This window comes from Pelophylax lessonae, assembly GCF_965119305.1.
Source record: "Pelophylax lessonae genome assembly, chromosome: 9".
Lineage (NCBI taxonomy): Eukaryota > Metazoa > Chordata > Amphibia > Anura > Ranidae > Pelophylax > Pelophylax lessonae.
The window spans coordinates 40,683,596-40,707,813 of record NC_138776.1 but is presented as its reverse complement, the minus strand read 5'-3'; positions in this window follow the sequence as shown (position 1 = coordinate 40,707,813).

Sequence of the window (24,218 nt, the reverse complement as noted above, 5' to 3'; positions counted from 1 at the left end):
TGCGGAAATGTTCAGACGCAAAAAAAAAAGTATTTGTTACAATGTTGCAGTGTGGGAAGTCAGCACATTTTAATTACATATGATCTGTTTGAGTTTTCACTTGTCTAGCGTTATGCTTTCTTGTGTTTATATCTTGATCATCACAGGTGTCAGAGGGTTATACTGCTATACAGGGCTTGTTTTCAGGTGAAGGCAGTTCTGACATCTCCAGCACTGAATGCATGTAATGAGAAGGGGTGCTGGGGTTTATGGGAGGGTCTATTAATACTGGCTGCTGGGGGGTCTATTGTTGCGGATGGGTCTGTTGCTGCTGGGGATGTCTACTGTTGCTAGTTGGGGGATCTATTGTTGCGGATGGGTCTGTTGTTGCGGGGGGGGTCTATTATTGCTAGTGGGGGAACTATTGTTGCTGGGGGGGTCAATCACCACTGGAAAGAATATACTGATGAGGGAGGGGTCTTCTGTTGCTGGGGGGTCTATTGATGCTGGCTTTTGGGAGATCTATAATTGCTGGGGGTGGTATTTTGTTGCTTTGGGATATATTGTTGCTGGGGAATTCATTGTTTCTAGATGAGTCTATTGTTGCGGGGGGGTCTATTATTGCTAGTGGGGGAACTATTGTTGCTGGGGGGGTCAATCACCACTGGAAAGAATATACTGATGAGGGAGGGGTCTTCTGTTACTGGGGGGGTCTATTGATGCTGGCTTTTGGGAGATCTATTATTGCTGGGGGTGGTATTTTGTTACATAGTAGGTGAGGTTGAATAAAGACACTAGTCCATCCAGTTGAACCTGTCTAGGTGTGTGTGGCCGTAATCATCTCACATACCCCTGAATGTTCTGATCCTTGAGATGTACGTCTAAGAGTCTTTTGAAAGCCACCATATTTCCCGCAGAAACCACCTCTTGTGGTAGAGAATTCCACAGTCTTGTAGCCCTAACCGTAAAGAACCCCCTGCGTTGCATGAGGTCAAAACGCTTCTCCTCTAATCGTATTGTATGCCCTCTAGTCCTCATGCAATCCTTGCGACTGAATAGCTTTTTTTCTATGCTGAGATTACCATTGAGATATTTATAAATTGCTATCATGTCCCCTCTTGTTGCTTTGGGATCTATTGTTGCTGGGTAGTCCATTGTTTCTAGATGAGTCTATTGTTGCTGGGGGGCCTATTGTTGCTGTGAGGGATCTATTGTTGCAGGCGAGTCTGTTATTGCTGGGTAGGGGTAATGGTGGCGATATATTTTTCATGGTGGTCAATTGTCATTAGGAGGAATGTAATGTTGAGGGAGGAGCCTTTTGTTGTTGTCTGCTGTAGGGTCTTATGTTGCTGGCTGTTCAGAGATCTATTGTTGATGGGAGGAGTATTTTGTTGCTTTGGGATCTATTGTTGCAGGGGGATCTATTGTGGCTGGGGGATAACCTGTTGCAGGTGAGTCTGTTTTTGCTAGGGTGGTGTATTGTTACTGGCAGAGAATTTATTGCTGCTGGAGGGGGATTGTTCCTGGGAGGAATCTACTGTTGAGAGAGAAGTCTTTTTGTTGTCTGCTGTAGGGACTAATGATGCTGGCTGTTGGGATATCTATTGTTGCTGGGAGGGGTATTTTGTTGCTTTGGGATCCATTGCTGCGGGGGGAGATTTTATTATTGCTGGAGGTATCTACTTTTGCTGGGGGGATCTATTGTTGCCGGTGAGTCTGTTGTTGCTAGGGAAGTGCATTGTTGCTGGTGGAGGATCTATTGTTGCTGGAGGGGGGATTGTTGCTGGGAGGAATCTACTGTTGAGTGAGGGGTCTTCTGTTGTTGGCTGGAGAGTCTACTGATGCTGGCTGTTGAGAGATCTCACAATTTTCTGAGATGATAATGAGGGACACCTATTAGCAGAAGCATGTAGGCATAGGACACACCCCCTGCCACACCCCTTAATGGAAAATTGAACAATAAAATTATTGGTTAAACCCACAAGTGCTTTTATACCACTAATATTCCTTTCATACTGGCTTTTGGAATTTATAAATGCAGCAATTTAGAAATTGGATGAAAGGTTTAGCACTGGGAAAAACTTTTTGAAAGATAAAAAGTGCATTTTATATACAACTATATAGATCAGACCAACATGAGGGACAAATGAGGAGGAAAGAGGGACAGAGGGACTTTGTTCCGAATGAGGGACAGTTTCTCGAAATCAGGGACAGTTGGGAGCTAGGGAGATATATTGTTGCTAGGGGGTATTGTGTTGGTGAAGGGATCTATTGTTGCTGGGGGGCAGGGGGTTCTATTGGTACCGGGAGGGGGAGAAACCGAGCGACAGTACTTGGAGGTGGGTAGGGGGCAGAAACAAGGTGTAAATTGGAAGAAAAGAGTACCTGCTCCTATTCTCTGAGAAAAAAAGCCCTGATGTTGTAGAACATTTTAAAATAACATTAAAATGACTTTGTATTATGTAATGTGTTGCATCTACTGTGTGATATATATATATATATATATATATATATATATATATATACAGTGTACTAGACTGCCATATTGTGACTTGTAGCAAGCCACAAAGTAAGGGGCTGCGAGGGGCAGATTTGTAGAGCTGTCATCTTGTGAAGCTGCATGTTCCCTTTTTTCTGTGCAAATATGCAAGTAGGGGTAAAATCATATGTTTTAGGCTATTTGCCCTCCAGGTTGAATGTTGTTAATTTATTACGATTAAAGTGAGTCAGGAAAATACTGCATTATGGCCACCAGATGGAGCTGATGATCATAGGAAGCAAGATTTTTTTCTTTCTATAGTCATTAGCTCCATCTAGTGTCTTTAATCTTTAATGTTGTATTTTCCTGATTTTTATTTTTTTTTAATATGCCCCTTACACTTGTACTTATTGCTTAGCATGCGTGACATTGACTTAATAAAATATAAATATAAAAAAATATATATATAGATATATAATATATATCTATATATAAAATATAGCTAAATTCAACAGAGAGCAAGAGTGATCGCCCCAACCCCCCCCCCCCCCCCCCTCCCCGCATAGGGGCTACAGCAAGTCTATGGAACTGGGAATTAGGTACTGAAATAAGAGATATGGTGGAAAGGGGGCTGTACTTTAACGATCGACCTATAATTGAAATATCTTTCTGTCACTGGTTTCAGAACAGCCAGCAGCTTATAAGTTACATCTGACATTTTAAATAAATTTCACCCGGGCTACTTGCTCGAAGTTTTTGTTTAGTCAGAATTGTGGTGCTCATTGAGATGCAAGGCGTTTAGCCCCACTCTCGTTACCGGCGCAGGTTGCCAATGTTTTGATTAATGTAACTATTTTTTTCCTAATATGTTTCCCTGCCTGTAACCCTTCATCCTGTTTCCCTGTTATTAATGTGTTGTTGCAGTGGAGTTAAATAGATTGAACAAGAAGAATTAATTGGCTAAACACAGGCCGGTTTGTGTTGGAAAGCAGAGAGCGGTTACGTCTTCTGAATGTGCTGAATGCCCGGCTTGGAAAGCAAACGGCTGCTAAAGTTCTTGAAAGTCTATTTTTGTTAGGACCTAAAGCGTATCTCTAGCCAAATGTTTTTTGGAAGGTATGGATAGAATGGGGAAGGGTTAGATCCTCTGTGAAGTTTTCAATGCTGTCTGTGTTTCCACTAAGGGGTATTGCCACTTCTATACCTTACGGAGACCATTTTCACCAGGAAGGAAAATTAAGGAAAATGGAAAAGTTGAAGCTGAAGTTTAGGTACGTCTGTTTTTATTTTCAATAATCTTTATTGGGTATTATGAGTAGAAGTTTAACATTTGACAGAGAGAGGAAAGGGTAAATGAAAGGGGGAAGGCTCGCTTCATACTGCAACATGTATTATAATAAAACATACATGTAAAAACAAAGGAAGAGCATATGTAGTGACAATGTAGATATCGACTATATGAGGAAGTGGTTAGCAATTTAGAGTAGCGTCCACATAGGGGGTATATAAGGGAAGAGTGGGGAGAAAGAGAGAGAGGAGGGGGGGGGGAGTGGAGGGGAAGCAAGGTGATGTTAAGACCTTGTTCAGACTGCGGCGACATGACTTGGTGGGGCGACCTGTGAAGTCGCGGTGCACAGCGAGCACCGCGACCTCGGCGCGACTTGCACGGACTTCATATCATTGAAGTCAATGCAAGTCGCCTCCAGGTCGCCCCAAAGTAGTACAGGACCCTTTTTCTAAGTCAGAGCGACTTGTGTCGCTCCTATTAGAAGGGGTCCTGTGCTAATCAATGGCGAGCGACCCACCGTGACTTGTCAGGCGACCAAGTCGCCTGACAAGTCACGCTAGTGTGAATGGACCCTAAAAGCTGTGAATCGGTATGATGTGGTAAAGGAAGCATTTTCCAGAATGGCTCTATTCGTTCCAGGGGGGATTATAAGTTGTGTATTTCTGAAATTGGGGCCTTGTTGTCCTGAAGAAGTAGTTTAAGGGTAAAAGTCGGCTCTCCAGAAGCCAGTACTGCCATTGGTTTTGAAATTTTTTCAATTTTCAAATGAGTTTTGGAGAAGAGATATTCCAATGCCCAAGCAATTGCCAGCATAGGTTAGTCAGTCTTCTATTGACAGTCAGAGGTATTTGCTATAAATGAGGTGTCCATAAAAAAGTTGGGTGTTCTCACGATTCGTCTAGGCCAGGGGTGTCCAAACTAAGGCCCTCCAGCTGTTCAGAAACTAAAATTTCCATGAAGCATTGTAAATCTCTGACATTCACAGACACAACTAGGCATGATGGGAATTGTAATTCCTGAACAGCTGGAGGGCCATAGTTTGGACATAGCTGGCCTAGGCATATCGAACAACCAGGTTGTGACAAATAATCTTATTTCTCCATGAAGCTAAAGGCACAAAAAAAGGGTACCGTGTAGATAGGCCCTTACCCCTAATAAATATACAAAGTAAAAGGATAGAGAAAGATGGGGCTTTGCAGGCCAGTGGGAGTAGAAGGATCACGCCAAAACCAATTTATATAAAAAACAAATTACATTTTATTAAGTTTCAGAGTAAAAAACATGGGCTATCACGCACATGTTCACAAGGACAAGACACATAAAAAAATTCCTTTAAAATCAATTAGTAAGGGTCATTAGAATAGAAATACATCCCATAAGGGGAAAACCAAGAGCCTGTATAGGATGGAAGATAGGTCTCAGGTGGAATGCGGTCAATGTAGGTCCCCAGCAAGCCGACGCGTTTTGCTCAAGGCTTCCTCAGGGCCAGAGAGACCATGACAGACCGGTATTTCCTTTTTAATGACTCAGGAGGTGGCAGATTGTAGCGACACATAGAACAATAGATATCAATCCCTCAGTGTTTGTATATAGCATCCAAGATGTACATATATTCAAACGTTTATCTAAGGTTAAGTGTCCAGCCTCTCAATCACTGCAAAAGCAACACTTTTTATGCTAAATAGAATGGCAACTCATTATAACTTGATAGCCAGAATTCTTTAATATATCCAAATATCCGAGGAGTACGATGATTACCACACTAGTAGCTACACTTCATATATCCACCTATGGTTTCCTCCTCACTTAAACGGACCCGGTAGGGTGGTTATTTGGTGTATATACTGTATATATAAAGATAGGGATATGCAATCATTACAACCTATTTGCAGTATATGAGTGGCTTCAGGCAGGAACAGACAACGTCACATAATCCTACTTCAGGGAGGCAGGGAGAACAGTATGTCCCGAACCCAACAAATCCTTTGTATAGTTCACGCCAGCAAGCCTGCCACCAACGCTAAAGGGAGAGTGGGACTTCCAGACATCTCTCTTTACTACACTGCTTCTCATCATACCGGACACTCATACCGGACACATAAATTGTGGGAAAAGTGTGACACCAGTACCTCTTCATACCCTCCCTTGGTGTCAACCTGCAAGGCCACTGATAAGGGGGGACCACCGGTCCTCTTGTAGGGGGCCAGAGCACACACTGGGACCCATACAGGGAGGGGGATTCGTTATGAACGACATTAACAGAAATCTTCCTCCAGCAGCTGAAAGCTGATCTCTCCCCCTCTTTCTGCTCCCAGCTTTTATCTGTTGAGAAAGAGACAGTCGTCCCTCAATAATTCCCCTCCCTGTGTGCCCCCCTCCCATTCCTGGCTCTAATGCTAGCTCTGCTGCTGAGTTTATCTCTGCAACTTTGTTTCTCTCCCTGCAATTCTACTCCATCTCCCAGCCTGTATATTGTTTCATCTCTCTCCCCATTGCTCTGTCTTCCTGACACAGTCACAGCTGATCAGCTGCATTCCAATGGGGTGAAGAATTTACTGTTACACCGGTTCCATAGCTGCCGGTTATCTTGTCCCAGTTGCAGTTTAATGTCATTTATATAGCTGGGCTTCCCACTCCTCTCCCCCAAACTGCTTCCTGATCTATGCAACTTTGCTTCTTCTACCCTACACTGTCAGTTCCCCCTGCATCCATGTATCAAATGCTTCTATTTAACCATTTACTGTAATGTTCCGGTACCTTTGGTACCCTAAATTACACTTTCCACAAGTGTATGCGCCCCACCATTTACTTTTGGAAAGGTGCGCATACACCTTTAAGACTGGAGCTGTCATCACCCAGCGCCGGACTAGATGGCTATTTAAAGCGCCGGTTCTCACTCACATGTGTTCGTTCAAACACCCTTACCTGGATGCTAACCTTGCTTGAAGCTTCCATGCTTGCAAGCTTACCTCGCTGACGGAACCTCGCTGCGCTGATCCCTGTATCCCGCTACTGGATCATCCGCCTCTCCTGAACCACCCTTCGGCTGTATCGCTAATAGTGCTAAGTACCCCGCAGGGGAATTCTCTATAAACTTATACTAAGCTTACACTATCTAGCTCTGCATAGTAAAGATTATTTATCACATCTGCATAACTAGATTGCTAGCTCTTGAGGCTACTGCTACTTTCCTGCACTGGGTTGATCACTCTTGTATGTCCACCTGCTACTCTGTCATCTGCTACCATACATGACTGCTAAACCTTCCTGCATCCATCTGCTACTGTCTCACCTTCAAGTGTCTATCACCTACCACCTTCACTCAACCTATCCCTCAAACCCTCATCATTGTGTTACCACATACATAAAGTCACACTAGGAACCAGCTTGCTAATTGTGTGTATTTACTGGCTGAAATAAGACCTTCCACACATGATGAGTCATTGAGGTTGGGAATGGTATCTCAGCATATCTCTTACATGACTACTGACGTGGAACTATTTCTGCAGCTGAAAATCCACACCATATAAGAAACGCAGAAGCGTTACAGATTGAACGAACCAAAAAATGGATTCAGCAGAAATAACCACTCAGGTGACACAATTAAAACAGCAAGTATCTGCGTTAATACACGCACTTGCTGAATTAAAAGAAGACAATCAGGCTCTGTCGCAGCAGGTAATTAGACTGACACAACTTACCTCTGCTCAGTCCCCTGAACCCAAGATAAATCCCCCTTTGGTATTTACAGGCGATCGCAAAAAATTTCGCGAATTTAAAAACGCATGTGAGTTACTTTTTTTGCTAAAACCTCGTACCTACCTTACTGATCACATTAAGGTTTGTACTATTATTTCTTACCTATCAAACGATCCTCGAGCCTGGGCAGATTCTCTTTTTGAGAAAAACGACCAGCTTCTCAACTCCTATGCCTTGTTCCTGGCAGAGCTCACTAGCCTATATGATGACCCCAATAGGCAGAGTAATGCTGATCTTCAGTTAAGATCCTTGAAACAAGGAAGAAGGCCTGTAGAAGACTTTGTCGCAGAGTTCAAGAGATGGACCCTTGATTCAGAATGGAATGATGCATCTCTGAAAACCCAATTTAGGCTTGGCCTATCAGAAGCCGTTAAGGACGAGCTCGCCCGAGCGGATCTGCCAAAAACCCTGGATGCATTAATACAACTCAGTATTACCATAGATAGAAGACTACGAGAAAGAAAGGCTGAAAAGATGGGAATGCCATTATCCGTTTCCTCTCGGAGTCTGGCCGTTGACCCCGTTCCTATGGAGATAGGAACCATACGCCCACCGCTATCAACTATGGAAAAAGCCAAAAGACGAAATGAAAATCTCTGCTTGTACTGTGCATCCCCGGATCACAAGATAAACGTCTGTCCCCTAGTCAACAAAAAGAAGGGTGAGTGTTCACATGTCTCCCTAGGAGGATTGACAACTTCATTCACTAACCCCTACATTTCTGTTTTCTTGACATTACAGTGGGACCAGAACAGGATTACTACTAAGGCCATGATTGACACAGGATCTTGTGGAAATTATATGGATATATGTTTTGCTGCTTTAAATAAAATTCCTATTATTTCTAAACTCAAACCTGTCTCAGTAAGTCTTATTACCGGTGTTCCGTTATCCTCTGGTCCGATCACCGATCAGACACAAGCACTTCTAGTCACTATTAACGAGTCTCATAGGGAGACTTCTACCTTCGATTTAATACCTTCACCCCACTTTCCCATTGTGTTGGGACTTCCCTGGTTACACACACACCAACCAACCATAGATTGGAAGAAACGGTCCTTGACCTTCCCTTCTTGTTATTGCGAGGATACGTGTAACCTCCCGTTTTCCGGGAAGATTCTGTCTGTGGTGACAGATGAGATTGCACCACTATGTTATCAGGATCTTTCTGAGGTTTTTCTTGAGAAAAATGCTCAAACATTACCTCCTCATCGAGACTATGATTGTAGCATTGATCTACTCCCAAATAGCAAATTGCCGTTCGGTCATGTTTATCCTCTTTCACAGGATGAACTTGCCCATCTCAAAACCTATTTGGATGAGAACTTGGAAAAAGGTTTTATTAGACCTTCCACTTCTTCTACAGCAGCAGGACTCTTTTTTGTTCGCAATAAAGATTCAAGTCTCAGACCTATCATCGACTACAGGAAATTGAATGCCATCACAATAAAAAATCGCTATCCTCTACCGCTTATCCCTGAGCTCATTGAGCAGGTGCGTGGAGCTACCTATTTTTCAAAATTAGACCTGAAAGGAGCATACAATCTCATTCGAATCCGTGATGGACACGAGTGGAAGACTGCATTCAGAACTAGATACGGATTGTTCGAATATCTTGTGATGCCATTCGGCCTATGCAATGCCCCTGCAGTTTTCCAACGATTTATAAATTATATTTTTAAAGACTTACTAGATGTCTGTGTTGTGGTATATCTGGACGATATACTTATATATTCACGGACCCTGTCTGAACACATAAGACATGTAAGACTTGTATTATCGAGATTGCTTGCACATAATCTTTATGTGAAGCTGAAGAAATGCTTGTTCCATAAAGATGAGGTACTCTTTCTAGGCTACATCATATCCAAAACAGGAATCGAGATGGACATGAGTAAAATATCCTGCATTCAGGATTGGCCTACACCAACTACACGCAAGGCGCTACAGCGATTCCTGGGATTTTCAAATTTCTACAGGAAGTTCATAAAAAACTTTTCTGCTATTGTGAGACCCCTCACACAGCTCACTAGCATAAAAATACCATTTAAATGGTCAGAAGAAGCAAATAAGGCTTTCCACTTGTTAAAGACAAGGTTTACTTCCGCTCCCATATTACGCCATCCAGACCCATCCCTCCAATACATTCTGGAGGTAGATGCGTCAAACATGGCAGTAGGAGCAATACTCTCCCAACGACCTACCCACACTTCACCACTTCATCCAGTCGCTTTTTTTTCTAAATCCCTGAGCAGTCCCGAGATAAATTACCCCGTGGGTGAGAAGGAACTGCTTGCTATAAAATTGGCTCTGGAGAATTGGCGACATTTACTCGAAGGCACCAAATTACCAATAATTATATACACGGACCATAAAAACCTCCAATATCTTCAGACTAGCAAAACTCTCTCGCATCGACAGGTACGATGGTCACTATTCTTTCTAAGGTTTAACTTCCTAGTGACCTACACACCTGCAGATAAGAACAAAAAGGCGGATGCACTATCACGACTAACTGAAGAAAACTACTTTGAAATCCCTTCCGTTCCTATAATACCTCACAAACGCATTATTGGAGTTGTCTGTTCCTTAAAGGAAGAGGTTCTGCATGGTATAAGTTTGGATTCACCCCCACCACAACTAAATACTGATGCAGAAGGCTTCCTCTACTACAACGACAAACTTTACATACCACCTACCCTACGCACCAAGATCTTGGAATTATCGCATGATGTGCCTATGGCAGGACATATGGGTATGACAAAGACTTTCAATTTGATTTCTCGACAATTCTGGTGGCCTGACATGAAAACATCTATACAAAAATTCGTCTCTTCATGCAATGTCTGTGCCAGGTCCAAAATTGACACTACGAGACCATCCGGTCTACTATGCAGTCTACCAATACCCCAAACTCCATGGGAGGTTTTGTCATTGGACTTCATCGTAGAATTGCCTCCTTCCAAAGGATTTAATACCATCTTGGTGTCAGTGGACCATCTGACAAAGATGGCACATTTCATTGCTATTCGCAGACTACCTTCGTCCAAACAAACGGCAGAACTCCTGATGAAACATGTCTTCAGATTACATGGTATCCCAAAAACTCTTCTGTCTGACCGTGGATTCCAATTTATTTCTAAATTCTGGCAAGAACTATGTCACATACTACGGATTGAGCGGAAGCTCACTTCTCCTTACCATCCGCAGACCAACGGACAGACTGAAAGAGTCAACCAATGCATCGAGCAGTATTTACGTTGTTACACTTCTTACCAACAGGATGATTGGTTGGATCTTCTCCCCCTGGCAGAATTTGCCTACAACAACGCAACTCACAGTACAACCAAGCAGAGTCCGTTCTACTTGAACTATGGGTTCCATCCCTCTATTCTCCCTCCACGCATCCTTCCTTCAAATAACCCAGTAGCCTCAGACTATCTTACCCAAATAAAGGATTCTCTGGGTTTACTAAATACTACCATTGCACACGCTCACAGTCAACAAAAGAAGTACTATGATCTTCGTAGAAGACCTTCTCCACAGTATACTATCGGGGACCTCGTTTGGCTCTCAACAAAAAACTTGAGACTGAAGATCCCTAGCAAAAAGCTTGGACCTCTGTTCTTGGGACCTTTCCCAATCAAGAAACTTATTGGAAAAGCTGCAGTGCAGCTTACATTGCCAATGGACCTAAAAATCCATCCCATTTTCCATGTGTCGCTACTAAAACCCCATGTTCCGGACCAAGGAATAAGGCCTAATATTCCACCTCCCCCTCCTGTACAAGTTGAAGGTGGAGAAGAATACGAGATAAAAGAGATTCTGGATTCTCGTATCTACAGAAGAAGACTTCAGTACTTGGTTAGATGGAAGAACTATGGGCCCCAAGACGACACCTGGCTAAACACCTCTGACATACATGCCCCTAGATTAATCCGCATTTTTCATGCGAGATACCCAGACAAACCAGCTCCAGAGGCCTTCAGGAGCAGGCCTTAAGGGGGGGGTATTGTAATGTTCCGGTACCTTTGGTACCCTAAATTACACTTTCCACAAGTGTATGCGCCCCACCATTTACTTTTGGAAAGGTGCGCATACACCTTTAAGACTGGAGCTGTCATCACCCAGCGCCGGACTAGATGGCTATTTAAAGCGCCGGTTCTCACTCACATGTGTTCGTTCAAACACCCTTACCTGGATGCTAACCTTGCTTGAAGCTTCCATGCTTGCAAGCTTACCTCGCTGACGGAACCTCGCTGCGCTGATCCCTGTATCCCGCTACTGGATCATCCGCCTCTCCTGAACCACCCTTCGGCTGTATCGCTAATAGTGCTAAGTACCCCGCAGGGGAATTCTCTATAAACTTATACTAAGCTTACACTATCTAGCTCTGCATAGTAAAGACTATTTATCACATCTGCATAACTAGATTGCTAGCTCTTGAGGCTACTGCTACTTTCCTGCACTGGGTTGATCACTCTTGTATGTCCACCTGCTACTCTGTCATCTGCTACCATACATGACTGCTAAACCTTCCTGCATCCATCTGCTACTGTCTCACCTTCAAGTGTCTATCACCTACCACCTTCACTCAACCTATCCCTCAAACCCTCATCATTGTGTTACCACATACATAAAGTCACACTAGGAACCAGCTTGCTAATTGTGTGTATTTACTGGCTGAAATAAGACCTTCCACACATGATGAGTCATTGAGGTTGGGAATGGTATCTCAGCATATCTCTTACATGACTACTGACGTGGAACTATTTCTGCAGCTGAAAATCCACACCATATAAGAAACGCAGAAGCGTTACATTTACTAACTGATTTGGCAGTTGTAAACTCATTTTTTTATCTTGTATCTACAGGTAAGCCTATAATAGGGCTTACCTGTAGGTTTAGTGAATATTTCCTAAACGCAGCAGCCGGTGATAGCACCAGCGCATGTGCACTGCACTCTCAATGGATGACACACCATCCATTGAGAGAGCTGTGCTGTGTCCATGAAACCTGCGCACGCATGCATGTGAGTAACTTCAACGCAGTTTGGCCAAATGACTGGAGCCCATGAAACCAGAGAGAAGACCAGACGAAGATGGAATCCCTCTTAGTAGTGACAGCACACCACTGGAGAGATCTGTTTTTTAGGTTAGAAAAATACAATTAAGGGCTCATTCCCATAGGTACTCTGGCTGTGTGAAGGAGGGTTTGGGCTGGAGCCATTTGTCATTCTATGGGGATGCAGCAACATGTACGAACACAGCCGCAGCCTCTAATTGGACAGGTGTGCAGGTGAGGGGCCCACAAATGCACACGGTCTGTGTTTGGGCTGTACACCTGCATCCCCACGCCTGTCCAATTAGGACCTGCAGCCGTGTTCGTACAGCTCCAGGTGGCTCAAGCCACATCAAGGAACCACTGATGCACACTGTACAGACCACAGCACCCATGTGCATGTGCCCCTACACCTCCCCCACACACACAGAGATCTATTTATCAACTCAGTTTCTCCTTTTAGATTTAGCGGGAATTCAGTGAGTTATGTTGTATTTATGTCTGCTAATAATGATTTTATTGTATTTTTATCGAAATATGGCTTTAATATTTTCTTGGAGGGCCTGTCAGGTAATCTGTACGGGACCTTGCGATCTCTATCAGCAGCCCTGTCTGCTGATCTATCAGCAGCAGACCTGTATACATGACCACCCTACGATCAGTACCATTTTGATGATATAAATAGGCACTTCATGGGAATTTACAGTGCATTGCGAAAGTATTTGGCCCCCTTGAATTTTTCAACCTTTTGCCACATTTCAGGCTTCAAACATAAAGATATAAAACTGTAATTTTTTTTGAAGAATCAACAACAAGTGGGACACAATCATGAAGTGGAACGAAATTTATTGGATATTTCAAACTTTTTTAACAAATAAAAAACTGAAAAATTGGATGTGCAAAATTATTCAACCCCCTTAAGTTAATACTTTGTAGTGCCACCTTTTGCTGCGATTACAGCTGTAAGTCGCTTTGGGTATGTCTCTATCAGTTTTTCACATCGAGAGACTGAAATGTTTGCCCATTCCTCCTTGCAAAACAGCTGGAGCTCAGTGAGGTTGGATGGAGAGCGTTTGTGAACAGCAGTTTTCAGTTCTTTCCACAGATTCTCGATTGGATTCAGGTCTGGACTTTGACTTGGCAATTATAACACCTGGATATGTTTATTTGTGAACCATTCCATTGTAGATTTTGCTTTATGTTTTGGATCATTGTCTTGTTGGAAGACAAATCTCCATCCCAGTCTCAGGTCTTTTGCAGACTCCATCAGGTTTTCTTCCAGAATGGTCCTGTATTTGGCTCCATCCATCTTCCCATCAATTTTAACCATCTTCCCTGTCCCTGCTGAAGAAAAGCAGGCCCAAACCATGATGCTGCCACCACCATGTTTGACAGTGGGGATGGTGTGTTCAGGGTGATAAGCCGTGTTGCTTTTACGCCAAACATAACGTTTTGCATTGTTGCCAAAAAGTTTGAATTTGGTTTCATCTGACCAGAGCACCTTCTTCCACATGTTTGGTGTGTCTCCCAGGTGGCGTGTGGCAAACTTTATACAACACTTTTTATGGATATCTTTAAGAAATGGCTTTCTTCTTGCCACTCTTCCATAAAGGCCAGATTTGTGCAGTATACGACTGATTGTTGTCCTATGGACAGAGTCTCCCACCTCAGCTGTAGATCTCTTCCGTTCATCCAGAGTGATCATGGGCCTCTTGGCTGCATCTCTGATCAGTCTTCTCCTTGTATGAGCTGAAAGTTTAGAGGGACGGCCAGGTCTTCGTAGATTTTCAGTGGTCTGATACTCCTTCCATTTCAATATTATCGCTTGCACAGTGCTCCTTGGGATGTTTAAAGCTTGGGAAATCTTTTTGTATCCAAATCCGGCTTTAAACTTCTCCACAACAGTATCTCGGACCTGCCTGGTGTGTTCCTTGTTCTTCATGATGCTCTCTGCGCTTTAAACGGACCTCTGAGACTATCACAGTGCAGGTGCATTTATACAGAGATTTGATTACACACAGGTGGATTCTATTTATCATCATTAGTCATTTAGGTCAACATTGGATCATTCAGAGATCCTCACTGAACTTCTGGAGAGAGCTTGCTGCACTGAAAGTAAAGGGGCTGAATAATTTTGCACGCCCAATTTTTCAGTTTTTTTATTTATTAACAAAGTTTGAAATTGCCAATAAATTTCGTTCCACTTCATGATTGTGTCCCACTTGTTGATTCTTCACAAAAATTACAGTTTTTTATCTTTATGTTTGAAGCCTGAAATGTGGCAAAAGGTCGAAAAGTTCAAGGGGGCCGAATACTTTCGCAATGCACTGTATATCCATCACCTTTTTCCCCAGTCTTGGGTAACTCCAAATTCCCTCCAGACCTGTCTGAAAAAGGTTTCCAACATTTGTGTGTGGCCAGACAACTATGCATTGGCCAATACCCAATACCAACTTCATGGTCCACTCTAAGAAACATGCAAAACAAACCAAGTAGATTTTTAAAGCTTCCTTCAACACCACTGCTTCTTGCACTCCTTACCACCTCCTACAACATACACTTGTTGTGTGATAACTTATGAAATGCTCTATGCAGGACAGTCGTTCATTGGGTGCATTCTGTCTACTCCCTACTTACTCATTATAACCACAAGATTGATTACCATGCATTCCTTTCTTCAAAAATTGAGGTAGGACCCAGCAGTTCAGTTTTTTCCTGACCAAACTGACAAACATACATTCAATCATCTTCAAACCACTAGAGATGGGCTGAACATCCCTCAGTTCACCAGAACTCTCAAACATTGCAAATGTTCAGACCCGAACCGCAAATGCTATTGAAGTCTATGGGACCGGAATTTCAAAAATCAAAAGTCTTTATTTTGAAGGCTTATTATTGGCCATAAAAAGGGAATGGGGGCCCAGGTACTGCCCTGGGGGACATGTATCAATGTAAAAAACACTTTTTAAAAAGATTGTTTTTAACCACATCCCACCCAACCTATGGCAGAATGACGGCTGGGTGGGGGATCAGTTATCCTCACTGGGGATCATATGATGCCCAGGATAAGCCGCTCACGCATGGCAAAGGGCACACAGCGTGATGATCGGTAGTGTGGTGTGTTGCTCTGACACAGCGCATCTCCGAACTCAGTAAAGAGCCTATGACACTATACCCTTTTTATGATTTGATCAGCTGTGTCCAATCACTATCGACTTTTCCACTATTCACCCTCACAATGTTCCTCTCGTGGTGAAGGCTAACTGCCATCTGCCTGCTCCACCATCTGACAGTTCCTAAATAGGTAAGGGGTAAAGCCACCTGGTGACATCACCTGGTGGCACTGCCCCTATGTGACGTCACTGACCCAGCATGCACAGATCAGTGACGTGATCTCTGGTGTCGAAAGGCTTCCCCAAACCTACCAATATACTGTATAGGATATCTATCTTTTGGAATACCCTATTTCTACCATCAAGGGCTTAGAAGAAACGTATTATTGACATGAGTTTACATTCTTGGAGGAAAATACTACAGTATTGCCCATCTTCACTTTGGGCACTGGATGACTTTGTCCGGGCACTGTTCAGGCCTTAAAAAAATAAAATTTAGTTTGGCAACCCTGACAGTGACACCATTTATGAATTTGCTTGTTATACTGTAGGTCATTCAAACACCATGAAAGAGTAAAGACGGCATCTTTTGAGCTAGTTGGAGTTGAGCGGACACCTGGATGTCCGTGTTCGGCGGGTTCGGCCGAACTTGAAAAAAAAGTCCGGGTCCGTGTCCCGGACTTTTTTCGAACTTTATCCGGACACTGAACCCCATTGAAGTCAATGGAGACCCAAACTTTCAGGCACTAAAAAGGCTCTAAAAAAACAATGGAAAAGGCTAGAGTGCTGCAAATGGCAGCAAAATGTAGTTAAGAGCATGGCAAGTGCTCTTAAAAAAAATTCCCCTTTAAATTTGTAATTTTTAAATAGCAGATTAGAACAGCACTCTGTAGTAAAATATAGCTGAACGCTGCACACAACAGACTGATAAAAATATATATTTTTTCTCCCTCCTCCTCCTCCTCAGTGAGGGCAAAAAGATTGTTCACTGCACCACCCCCCACACAGCAAAATCGATGTAGATCGCTAACGGACGATTGTTCTGTCCTGTGTCTCCTAATCTCTCCCTGCCTAATCTCTCCAGCCTGTCCCTAAAATGCTCAAATATCTTTCCCTGCCTACACTCCGACCTGTTCCTGCATTCTTTTCAGCACAATGTTGTTTTACCCTTTCTGTCCCTAATCAGCAGCAGCCAGCACCGTTCTGTGTGCTCTCTCCCTACACTACAGCAGACTGACGCACCACGCTGTGTCTCTCGAGCTTATAAAGACCTGGGTCACATGCTTCAGCTGGCCAATCACAGCTACTAATACATTAGTAGGCATGGCTGTGATGGTGCACACAGTTAAACGCTTGTTGATTGGCTGTTGAAAGCCCGCCATTAAAAGCGCGCCATTACATACAAAACAGAAAATAAAATTACCGAACACGGATTTTAAACCCGAACATACAGTAAAGTTTTCGGGTCCGTGTCCGGGTAACAAAAATCCAATTATTCGGTACGGACCCGAATAATACAGTCTGTGTTCGCTCAACACTAGAGCTAGTACCTTCAAAAACAAATTAGAAAGGCCATGTCTTGAATTAGGTTGTTTTTCCTCACCACAATACACCCTCCCAGCAGATACTCACCAAAATTATAATGTATATCCAGAGGGAATTGACAAAGTTCAGAGAAAAAAAAAAGTGCCATGATGCATAATGTCATCTGTTAAAAAATCCTTTTTCGACAACAGTAAAAATGAATCAAATGATGATCAAAAGCCAATTAGATCTTTTTTTTTTATTGGAGTTCCACTTTAAGTCAAAGTTTAAGTTTCAAATTTTAATGAAGTTCAACCAATTAAATTAAACTTCCCCCAGTATGAAATGGGCTGACTATTATCGTATAAACCATTTTGACTTGGAGGAAACTTTGGCGCTTTTCAGATGATTAGACTGCTGATGGAATAAAACTAAGTGACCTGTATTTTATGTTAATTAAAATTTCTCAATACTCATGTTGACTGTTTGCTATCACTTAATGATCTGAGACGGCTCACTCCATAATGAGATTGGATATTTAAAGAAAATTAATATTTATTAAAAAAAAAAAAAAATGAAAGAGAAGATTATAGATGGCAATGTAATTAACGGAATTGGAAACGGAGAGGAGAATATTGCAGGAACACATGTCAAGGAAGACCAGTATAGCAAAATTCAAAGTGTTAAATGATTTCAATTCACAAAGATAAATATGAGTTATGGAATAATTGTAAAGGCAAATTATATACATGTTTTTGTGATCGCTATAGAGACATTTAACATTACGTTATTCTTTGAAAAAAAATAAAATCTAAACATAGCATTGATTTATTTCTTGAAATAATATAAAAAATCTATCTATCTATCTATCTATCTATCTATCTATCTATCTATCTATCTATCTATCTATCTATCTATCTATCTATCTATCTATCTATCTATCTATCTATCTATCTATCTATCTATCTATCTATCTATATTTTAATGCCAAAAAATAACCGCGCTAGACACACTTTAAAGAAATAAATATATGTGCTAAACCTTGAATGAAATGAACTCAACTGAACTTGTAACTAAAAAGTCATAAACAGAAGCAGCAGCTGAAGTGGGAACACACTAATTAGAAATTATATATTAAGAGCCGCGCTAATATGAGACATAAATTGATCAAAACATGTGCTTAAATGAGGCAATCAAAATACTGTTGATAAAGCAATAAATACACATCTAAATGATATATTAATAAATTAAATAGAATAAAGTCCAAAAAAGTAGTGCAAAGTGTAGAAACAGAGATTCCTCCACCGTGATAATTATCTCTTCAATCTGTGATAACCTGAGGGCCAAGCTATGCACTTACCAAAATTCAAATGTAAAAAAGCCCAATGATATGTAAAAGTTGTAAAGACAGAGACTCATCCACCGCAGTGCTATAACTCCCAGTCCGTGATGAAATGAAGGTCACACTATGCGCTTACCACAAATTGGATGTATAAGAGCCCAGCTCGATGCGTGGATGGTAAGCTCCTGACCGATCCAGTGGAAAAGAGATAATCCCTCAAGCTGGTACAGCCTAGCAGAAGCGCCAATCGAGAACAGTGCTGAGGCACGGACCGTCCAGATCAACCTCACTCCGGCATCTCCCCCCCCCCCCTCGTCGTCAGCCCGCTCTTCGGAGAATTCCGCCAGGGCACTTGGTACTGGAGCCAGCGGACGGTTAACACCGGGCGCCAAACTCGTAACGTACACTCCGGCCGAGACTCTCAGAAGTTACGTTACGGTAGAGAATAGAGGGGTGGCGGAATCTCTGTTTCTACACTTTGCACTACTTTTTTGGACTTTATTCTATTTAATTTATTAATATATAATTTAGATGTGTATTTATTGCTTTATCAACAGTATTTTGATTGCCTCATTTAAGCACATGTTTTGATCAATCTATGTCTCATATTAGCGCGGCTCTTACTATCTATATTTTAAATAAACAATTAATTGTTTATCTATTTACACACTTTATAACAATATTTTATTCCTTAAAAAAGAAAAAAAAAGAATCTATCTATCTATTCTTAAATAAAATAATATATATATATTAATATATATATATATATATATATATATATATATATATATATATATATATATACACACACATGCACACACACAGGTGCATCTCATAAAATTAGAATATTATCCAAAAGTTAATTTATTTTATAAGTTCAAGTGAAAGGCATATATTTTATATAGATGCGTTACACACAGATATATTTCAAGCATGTCTTTCTTTTTAATTTGGATGATTATAGCTTACAGCTAGTAAAAACCAAAAAATCTGTATCTTAGAAAATTAGATTTAGAATATTAAATAAGACCAATAAAAAAAAAAGGATTTTTAATACAGAAATGTTCACTTACTGAAAAGTATGTCCATGTACAGTATAGAATGCACTCAATACTATCAAAGAAACCTAGGCTACCTCAGCAGTGCCACAGGCTCATCGCCTCCATGCCACGCCGCATTGATACAGTAATTCATGCAAAAGGAGCCCCGACCAAATATTGAGTGCAAACTATATATATATATATATATATATATATATATATATATATATATATATATATATGAGTTTCACTTTTTTAATTGAATCACTGAAATAAATTAACATTTTTAAAATGTTTAAAATTTTTATGATATTACATTTTTTGGAGATGCACCTGTATATGTGTATATATATATATATATATATATATATATATATATATATATATAAATTATTTTTTATGTCTATTTACACACTATACAACAATTTATTCTTAACAATAACGACTTTATCTATCTAACTGTATTTAAGTAATATACGGAGTAAGACAGGGATACCATTAAAGTTCATGCGTGTGTAAAGGCAGGTGTCCCAATACTTTTGACAATATAGTGTATAAATATATGGAAAAAAAAACTAACTATATTTAATATAGCTATACAGTATATAACAATATTTTTATTTTAAATTGTTTGAAAAAAAAATATTATTTCAAAACAAATTGATCTAAAATAGGATATATTTCTTGAAGTAATATAAAAAAGGTATCTATCTATCTATCTATCTATCTATCTATCTATCTATCTATCTATCTATCTATCTATCTATCTATCTATCTATCTATCTATCTATCTATCTATCTATCTATCTATCTATCTATCTATCTATCTATCTATCTATCTATCTATCTATCTATCTATCTATCATCACATTATTTTATTTAAAATAATAATAATAATAATAATAATAATAACTTGACAACTTAATAACTAATGATAATCACAATATTCCTTCTCTTTTGCCAAGCTAGCAGCCTTACTTGATAAGGCTAGTGGAGTGTCAGGATTATTGGGGAGATTAAATAAAAGAAAATGGAATCATATAAAGGCCATGTATATTCAGTTCTATATAGAGATTTTGAGCAGTACAGCATCCATTTTGTTTGGGGTGATTGAAAGTTCATGTTCTTTTGAACAAAATGTCTCTTACAAAAGGTTCTTATAATTTCAACTTTGATTCTTCTTTCTTTGGTAATAAATAAATGGTTTAGATAAGAGTCAGTTAGCCAGACTCTATACCAGACACTAATGACTAATTATGCTTATAATCTTATCTGTGTGTAACAATAAACAATAGTTTAGTGTATTCTATTAGATTCATTTAAACTAAGTTTTAAAGATACATTATAATCATGTGTGAGAAAATATAAGCAATAATTATGCGTGTGTGTAACATATATACATATATATTTAGGAATGCTTTGTATACCATATTTTGGTTTTATATTCTTGCAAAGTAATAATCTTACTTAGTTGAAGCTAATTGCTTCATTTTAGAAATGTTTATGTAAGGTCTTGTAAAGTTTTATGACCGCTATAGATCTTCCATTCTCGCCAAAGAGTCTGAAGTGTTTGACAGGATTTTGGTCATTTAAGGTTTTTACCCAGCCTAAGGTCAAAGGGTTATCTGTGGGAAAATAATGCAATTATATGCTATATACCGAATCTAATAGTAATACAACACTGCCCCCAGTGGTTGTTTAATTTTAATTTCCAATAATTGATTATAGAAATCAGATCCTTTTAGTGATGTAGAATTTATATGGTAATGAGATCCCCACAAACACTGCTGGGGGGCATAAAAAATCTTGTCAGCTAGAGAGAGGAAATGGAGGGCTGAGAACTAAGGAATTGAAGAGATCGTGAGAGGGATAGATGCTTTGAAAGAAGCTCTGACACTAATGGGTGACATTTGAATCCTGTAGCCAAGGCAACGCGACCTCTAAGACAATAAGATTTGGCTGGTAATGTATGTTCCTATTTTTCCTATAGACATTTGATCTGCTTTATTTAGATGTACCAAACTGATCCATCACCTAATCTGTTAGCATCAAGATTTGAAATTGGATCATTCTAACTGCAGTATGATTGGTTTAATTCATGGGTGTCCAACCTTTTGGCTTCTCTGGGCCACATTGAGTGTAGAGAAATTTTCTCGGGCCGCATATAAAATATATACTATAGTTAAAGTAGTAATAAAACGCTGCCACGCCCTTCCCGTGCCGCCGCACCCCCCCCCCCCTGCACTAATTTAACACAACTGGAAGATGATCAATTGAAATGGAATCAGTATACAGACGTTTACTTCTTATGAGAGATATTAAAGGAACACTCTAACCACCATGACCACTTTAGTGATTTGAAGTGGTCACGGTGGTAGAAGTCAGAAACACTGCACATGCTCGCCTCCCCCCTCCCCTCCGAGGCAGCCTCTGCCTACCATTAGTTAGAAGCCGCTGTGTCCATTCCTCCCCAGCAAAAAATAAATTGTCAGGGGGCCGCAGGTTGAACGTGCCTGGTTTAATTCTTCTTATCTTGAGATTTCAAGCTAATTTTGGCTTTTAGTAAATGGTTTAGTCGTGATGTATTCTTTATAGTAGATTAACTAAATAGAAACATATTTTTATCAAAACAATCTGGACTTTTTAAGGCGTGGTACAACAATGTTGATCCATGCAACTGTATTCAAAACATAGAAATTGAATATCTGTTGGATGAGAGAAGTCACATGTCAAATCTGTCATATCGGTTGCCATCTTTTTTGTCTTCATGGTAGACTGTTAATCATCTTTTAAAAGTCTTTGGTTATGATCATCTTATTATTCTGAGAGAATATTCTTTGATTTTATTCTCATATTACCTTTGTGATATATTTTATTGCATTTTATTCTAAACGTTGTGTTTATCACCAATTATATATATATATATATATATATATATATATATATATATATATATATATATATTTTTTTTTTATATTATTTTTTATTGAGATGTAACAACATACATGAAAAGGAACATGAAAGGCACATATGAGACAATAGGTATACAAATGAATACAGTTGACGCATTGCACCAGATAAATTCTACGCATAACAAGAAGAGAAAAAGAGGGGGGGGTGGGGAGGAGGAGGGGAGGAAAAGGAACTTTCCGACCAAAGTGAAGTCAACAATTTTCATAGAACATACATACAGTAATTGAAAAAGCCAAACAACTCAAAGCGGCAGCAACAACTGTGTCATGAAGGGTAGAGGCAGAGATACATTAAGGCAGTACATCCACTCCCTACATACAGCACAAGGCATAAGAAGAGAGAGAGAGACAGGTGCTAGAGGGAAGGAGGCGACGCCCCCACATCTCCCTCAAGAAATGTATTTTCAGTGGGGATGTTGCCAATGAAGCCAGGCATTCTGGAGCTTCGGGTATAATAAGGAGTTGAACGCCAGAGACTTCTCCATGATATAATTATCATTTACAATTTTGACCACCTCTGTGAAACTAGGTATTTCAAGAGACCGCCAGCGGCGCAAGATCAGCACCCTGGAGGCCAAGAGGATATGCAGGATCATTTGTCTGTAGCAAACCGGGTACTCATCCAGACCTAGGTTAAGTAGGGCCAATTCCTTTTTAGGGGGGCGTAGTATTCCCGTACACTCAGCTATGCATCTGAACACTCGGTTCCAGTAACTAGTGAAGGATGGGCAGTCCCAGAGGATATGCGCAAGAGTGCCCCGATATCCACAATTCCTCCAGCATAGTTCAGGGAGAGTAGGGAAGATTTTCACCAGCCGATCAGGTGTATAGTACCACCTATTCATAATTTTTAACGTCATTTCCCAGTGTGTCGTGCAGTGGGAGTAGCGGTAGGTAGAGGAGAGGGCATGGGACCACTGCTCTAGCGTAAATTGAAGGTCTAGGTCCTTCTTCCATTTCAGCATAGACTGAGATTTGAGAGGGTCGGGCGTACTCATAAGAAGGTCGTAGAACAAGGATATACCCTTCGCTGTTTTCATGGGAGAATGATAGTGGGTCCAGGCCTTAAGGGGAATGCGTCTAGTGGAGAGGGGATGTTGCTTAAGGAAGCTGTGAATGCGGAGAATGCTGAGGAAGAGGGCATGTGGGACTTGGGATTCCCTCATCAAAACTTGTGGGGATATCAGAGCATCCCTGTCGTAGAAGTGGGAGAGGTCCGAGATGCCTAGCGCCTGTAACCTGGAGATCTGGAGGGAAGGGAGGTGAGCTGTCAAGAGGCCTAAAGGCAGGGAGGAGGAGTGGTGAGGGAACTCTTCATACTGCTTCCCCCGGGCGGCTCCCAGCATGCGCCAGGCAATCAAAGATACCCGGAGAGTCGTAGGAAGGTCAGGGAGGGACCAGGGGATCCAGATGTCCCCCAGGAGAAGCAGCCGGTCCTTAGTCAGGGACTGGAGGCGCTCCATGGACGACCAGAGGGAGTCGCCGCTGGGGGAGAACCATGACCTCAGCTGGTCAAGTCTAGTGGACCAGTAGTAGGCATGGAGGTCCGGCAGCTTAACTCCACCCAAAACTCTGGGCAATGATAGAATAGATGTGGAGACTCTGGCCCGCTTACCACACCAAATAAACTCACGCAGTCCCCGGGTCAGAGCATCCAAATA